Raw genomic sequence first — 6,391 nt, 5'->3', positions numbered from 1 at the left:
TTTTGTATTTTTTAGTAGAGACGGGGTTTCACCGTGTTAGCCAGGATGGTCTCGATCTCCTGACCTCGTGATCCACCCGTCTCGGCCTCCCAAAGTGCTGGGATTACAGGCTTGAGCCACCGCGCCCGGCCTTTATTTCATTAATTTTTACGGCTGAGTGGTATTCCATGGTGTGTGTGTATATAATATATATATATATCTCAATATCACAATTTCTTTGTCTACTCCTTGATTGGTGGGCATTTGGGCTGGTTCCCTATTTTGCAGTTGCAAATTGTGCTGCTATAAACATGCGTGTGCAAGTATTTTTTTCGTATAATGACTTATTTTCCTCTGGGTAGATACCCAGTAGTGGGATTGTTGGATCAAACGGTAGTTCTACTTTTTAGTTCTTTAAGGAATCTCCACACTGTTTTCTGTAGTGGTTGTACGAGTTTGCATTCCCAATAGCAGTGTGAAAGTGTCCCCTTTTCGTCATGTCCATGCCAACCTCTATTATTTTTTGTTTTTTTATTATGACCATTCTTGCAGGAGTAAGGTGGTATTGCATTGTGGTTTTGATTTGCGTTTCCCTGATCATTAGTGATGTTGAGAAATTTTTCATGTGTTTGTTGGCCGTTTGTGTATCTTCCTTTGAGAATTGTCTATTCATGTCCTTAGCCCACTTTTTCTTTCTTTTTTTTTTTTTTTGAGATGGTGTCTTGCTCTGTCTCTCAGGCTGGAGTGCAATGGCACAATCTTGGCCCACTGCAACCTCTGCCTCCCGGGTTCAAGCGATTCTCCTGCCTCAGCCTCCCGAGTAGCTGGGATTACAGGCAACTGCCACTGCACCCAGCTAATTTTTGTATTTTTTGTATTTTTTTGTTTGTTTGTTTGTTTTTGAGATGGAGTTTCACTCTTGTTGCCCAGGCTAGAGTGCAATGGCATGATTTTGGCTCACCACAACCTCCGTCTCCTGGATTCAAGCGATTCTCCTGCCTCAGCCTCCCGAGTAGCTGGGATTACAGGCATGTGTCACCACACCTGGCTAATTTTTTGTATTTTTAGTAGAGATGGAGTTTCTCCATGTTGGTCAGGCTGGTCTCGAACTCCCAACCTCAGGTGATCCGCCCACCTTGGCTTCCCAAAGTGCTGGGATTACAGGTTTGAGCCACTGCGCCCAGCCTAATTTTTGTATTTTTTTAGTAGAGACGGGGTTTTGCCATGTCGGCCAGGCTGGTCTTGAACTCCTGACCTCAGGTGATCCACTTGCCTTGGCCTCCTAAAGTGCTGGGATTACAGGTGTGAGCCACTGTGCCCGGCCTTAGCCCACTTTCTGATGGGATTGTTTTTTTTTCTTGCTGATTTGTTTGAGTTCCTTGTAGATCTGGATATTAGTATTTTGTCAGACGTATTGATTATGAATATTTTCTCCCACTCTGTGGGTTGTCCATTTACTCTGCTGGTTGTTTCTTTTGCTGTGCAGAAGCTTTTTGGTTTAATTAAATTCCATCTATTTATCTTTGTTTTTGATGCATTTGCTTTTGGGTTCTTGGTCATAAATTCTTTGCCTAAGCCAATGTCTAGAAGGGTTTTTCTGATGTTATCTTTTAGAATCCTTACGGCTTCAGGTAGTAGACTTAAGTCTTTGATCCATCTTGAATTGATTTTTTTATAAGGTGAGAGATGAGGATCCAGTTTCGTTCTTCTACATGTGGCCAGTCAATTATCCCAGCACTGCTTGTTGAATAGGGTGTCCTTTCCCCACTTTATGATTTTTCTTGCTTTGTGGAAGATCAGTTGGCTGTAAATATTTGGGTTTATTTCTGGGTTCTCTCTTCTGTTCCGTTGGTCTACATGCTTATTTTTATACCAGTACCATGCTGTTTTGTTTTGGTGACTATGGCCTTACAGTGTAGTTTGAAGTTGAGTAATGTGATGCCTCCAGATTTGTTGTTTTTGCTTATTATTGCTTTGGCTATGTGAGATCATTTTTGGTTCCATATGAATTTTAGGATTGTTTTTCCTAGTTCTGTGAAGAATGATGGTGGTATTTTGATGGAAATTGCATTGAATATGTAGACTGCTTTTGGCAGTGTGATCATTTTCACAGTATTGATTCTACCCCTTCTACCCATTCTACCCATCCATGCCCAGGCAGGTAGAGAAAGACCATGGGGGCAGGGCTAGGCGTGTCTGGGTGCAGACTCTCCTTGGGTGGGTCTTGCTGCCACTGCTGCAGGGGTTCTCAGGCCAATGGAGTTATGTTCCCAGGGAGGTCATGGCTCCTTCTGCTGTGTCATGTGGGTCTTCAGGGAAGTAGGGAAAAGTCGGCAGTTACAGGCCTCACCCAGCTCCCCTGCAGCTCTAAAGGCTGGTCTCATTCCCACCATGACCCTCCTTTCCCACCCCCAACAACACTGAGTTTATTTCCAGGCAGTGGGTGAGCAGAGCTGAGAACTTGCCCCAGGCTACCAGCCGCCTGGCTGAGAAAGCAAGCAGGGCTTTCAGGTTTTGCACCTCCCTGTCTGCCACGGCTTCTGTGCTGTGTCTGCGCTCCTGATTCACCTCCTCCTCTAGGTTCTGTCCAGGAAACTTTGCATTTGGTGGAAATTGTTACAAGGTTCAGCTGGAAGTATTCTTCTCCCCATAGTCTTTTCCTAGTTCTTCTGGCAGTCTTCCCCAAGGCTCCCGTGAGACAAAGTTAGAAATGGCTTCTCTGGGGACTGGGAGTACCCAAAGGGCTCTTCCCACCTCTTCTTCTACCCCTGTATTTTGCTCAGCTCTGTAAATTTGTCTCAGCTGTATGTAAGGTCAAATTCTTCTTCCGTGATTTGGACTTCTGGTTCCCCAGCGAGGGTATGTGTTTGGGGGCAGATGGTTCTTCTTTCACACTTTCACACTTTGGGCACTCACAGTTTTCCAGCTGTCTCCGGGGGCCTGCAGCAGCAATCCACTTCCTCCAAAAGGTCTGTGGATTATCTCAGCTTTCCTGATACGTTCTTGTGGTAGTCCTTGGTGCCAAAGTTTATGACGTGAGTCTCCACACGCTGCTCTGTGCATCCAAGTGGGAGCTGCAAGTTAGCCCTGTCTCCTATCTGCCATTTTTCTGAAGTTCTCTGGTCTGAATTCTTCAGTGCCTTCTCACCGCCCTAAGGACCAAGTCCAAACTCTGCAGCCTGGCTTTCAGGCCCACCTTGAGCTCTTTTTTATATTTTCGATAGGGAAAGAACATTTTTATCTTGGAGGTGTGTGTATAAAATGGCAATGATACGTGGTGTCACAAGATGGCAGCATTACATTTATTATATCCAGGTGCTATGAACCTATTATGTGCAGTAAATAGAAAATAATGCTTTCAGTGGGTTCACAAGGATTTAAATTGCCTTTGAATTTTTTTTGCTTACAGCATGTTTATTTCTATCTTTATCCTAGTCGCATGCAGTTTGTTTCAAATTTTTTCATCCCTGGCATTAAAAATTTAAGTTTCTCATTTTCTACTAATTTTTATGAAACACGGATAAAATGCGTAAATAATGCTGTTTAAGGTGAGGAGGCAGGCAATACCCTCTCCCCACCACATTTTCAATCCACCTACTGTTGCACAAATGTCTGCTGTTGTACAAGAGACTGAATTCAGCATATACAAGTTATACTATACACTTATGAAAATCAAGGAGAAACTTAAGTCAGCATGGACCCAGCAGTAGTTTTAACACTTTTTTTCACATGGTGCAACAGTAGCATCTTTTTTTTTTTTTTTTTTTGAGATAGGTTCTTGCTTCGTTGCCCAGATTGGAGTACGGTAGCATTATTATAGTTCACTGCAGCCTCGAACTCCTGGGCTCAAGTGATCCTCCCTTCTCCGCCTCTTGAATAGCTGAAACTACAGGTGCCTGCCACCATGCCCAGCTAATTTTTAAATTTTTTGTAGAGACAAGGGTTTTTTCTATGCTGCCCAGGCTCATCTCCTTATGTTGCCCAGGCTTCAAGTGATCTTCCTACCTCAGCCTCCCAAAGTGGTGCAATCATGGCTCACTGCAGCCTTGACCTTTTGGGCTCAGGTGATCTTCCCACCTCAGGCTCCTTTGTGGCTGGGACCACAGGTGCATACCACCATTCCTGGTTAGTTTTTTATTTTTATTTTTTGTAGAGATAGGTCTCCTTACTTTGGCCAGGCTGGTCTCCAACTCCTGGGCTCAAATGATCCTCCTGTCTCCGCCTCCAAAAGTGCTGGGATTATAGGCATGAGCCACTGTTCCTGGTCCTGGCCAATTTTAACACTCTTAATTCCATAGCTTTCTTTGTGGGAAGATGATTTTGACTCTGTGGCAAAAAGGAGCAGCAAAGATTTAAAATACCAGTCAGACAGCAGGTTACAAAAGTTGAACTGTGCTCATGGCAGGACTCAGTAAATACCTTTTAAAAAAATATAGTACATTGATTTCAAGTGTAGTGAGATTTTCCAATATCTATCAACATTGGTTCACATAATATACAATTTATTCTTTTAAAGCATATTACTTAGGAATTTTTAGTATATTTGCAAAGTTGTGAATTGATTACTAGCTAATTCCTGAAAATTTTTATCACGTCAAAAAGAAATCCCATACTCATTAGTAGTCCCTCCCTGTACTTACCCTGGCACTCCCAGCCCCCAATTCCTGGCAACCATTAATTAACTCTTTATCTGCAAGGATTTGACTATTCTGAACATTTCACACAAATGGAATCATACAATACATGACGTTTTGCGTCTGGCTTCTTTCACATAGCATAATGTTTTCAAGGGCCATCCATGTTGTAGCATGTGTTAATACTTCATTCCTTGTAATGGCTGAATAATATTCCATTTTATAGATATGCCATGTTTTATCAGTTTATCAGGTGATGGTACAGTTGTTTATACTTTTTGGCTAGTGTGAATAATGCTGCTATTAGCGTTTATGTACAAGTTTTTGTGTGAACATATGTTTTAATTTCTTTTGGATGTATACCTAGAATTGCTGGGTCATATGGCACATCTATGTTTGATGTTTTGAGGACCTACCAAACTGTTTTCCAAGTGGTTGCACCATTTTAAATTTCCACCAGCAATATATGAAGTTTCTAACTTCTCCACATTCTTGCCAACACTTGTTATTTGTATGTAGGTCTTTCTTTAATTGTAGCCACCTTTAATATTGAATAGTATTAATGAGAGGCCAATAAGTATGAAAAATAGGTATGAAAAAATTTCGTAGAGATAATAAATTTATTTCTGGGACATCTTGATAAATAGTTTAACATATTGTTGAAGTTTTCATTTTTTTCTCTCTGTTTTCCTCCCTTTTTCTCAGATCTTTTTTCCTCTTGAAATGGGGTCTCACTCTGTTGCCTGTGCTGCAGTGCGGTGGCCTGATCTCAGCTCACTGCAACCTCTGCCTCCCAGGTTCAAGTGATTCTCCTTCCTCAGCCTCCTGAGTAGCTGGGATTACAGGTGTGTGCCACCACACCTGGCTAATTTTTGTATTTTTAGTAGAGATGGGGTCTTACCATGGTGGCCAGACTGATCTCAAACTTCTGACCTCAAGTGCTCTGCCTGCCTTGGCCTCCCAAAGTGGTGAGATTACAGGTGTGAGCCACTGCTCCCAGTTCTTTTTTCCTGTTATATCTCTCTTCTTTCCTTTAGTTTTTAAAAAAATTACATAATCAAACATGTGTATTTTAACATTAACCAATATAGGGATGTACAAAAAAAATTAACTCACTCAACTCTTCCACTGCAACTCCTAACATAACCAATGTTAGTAGTTTATTCAGTATATCCTCACACTTTTAAAACTCTGTGCATATGTACATAAGTTTGTGATAAAAATATTCAATACTCATCACTCTGCAACTTACTTTTGAATATTTTGAAGATTATTTCTATATTAGCTGTTGTAAGTACGCTTAAATGGTAGATAAATTTCCTTCTCTTTCTAGCTTTCAAAATATATATGACACACAAACAAACAATATTTAGTATATGCACACACACACTGCATCTCTAATTGATCCTGGATTTCATTTTGTTGTATCATGAGAAAGGAAACTGTTAGTATGGTCAAATTGACTTGTTTTGACTTTGCCTTATGTTCCCGTTTGTTTTCTCTGTTCTTTACGTATTTGACGTTCACCACAATCACTTGGATTAAAATGTGTGGATTATTTTTTGGAGATAGGGACCTTACCATGTTGCTTAGGCTGGTCTCCAGTTCCTGGCCTCAAGGGATTTTTCCACCTCAGCCTCTTGAGTAGCTGGGATTACAGGCATGAGCCACTGTGCCCAGCTTAAAACCTGTGGATTTATCAGTAGAAAATGTTCATGTAAAGATATTCCTGTAAGGGAACCCATCGCTCCTCCAGTGGAAGGAAGCTTGAACTCATC

This window comes from Papio anubis, chromosome 7, assembly GCF_008728515.1.
Source record: "Papio anubis isolate 15944 chromosome 7, Panubis1.0, whole genome shotgun sequence".
NCBI lineage: Eukaryota > Metazoa > Chordata > Mammalia > Primates > Cercopithecidae > Papio > Papio anubis.
This window is presented reverse-complemented; position numbering follows the sequence as displayed.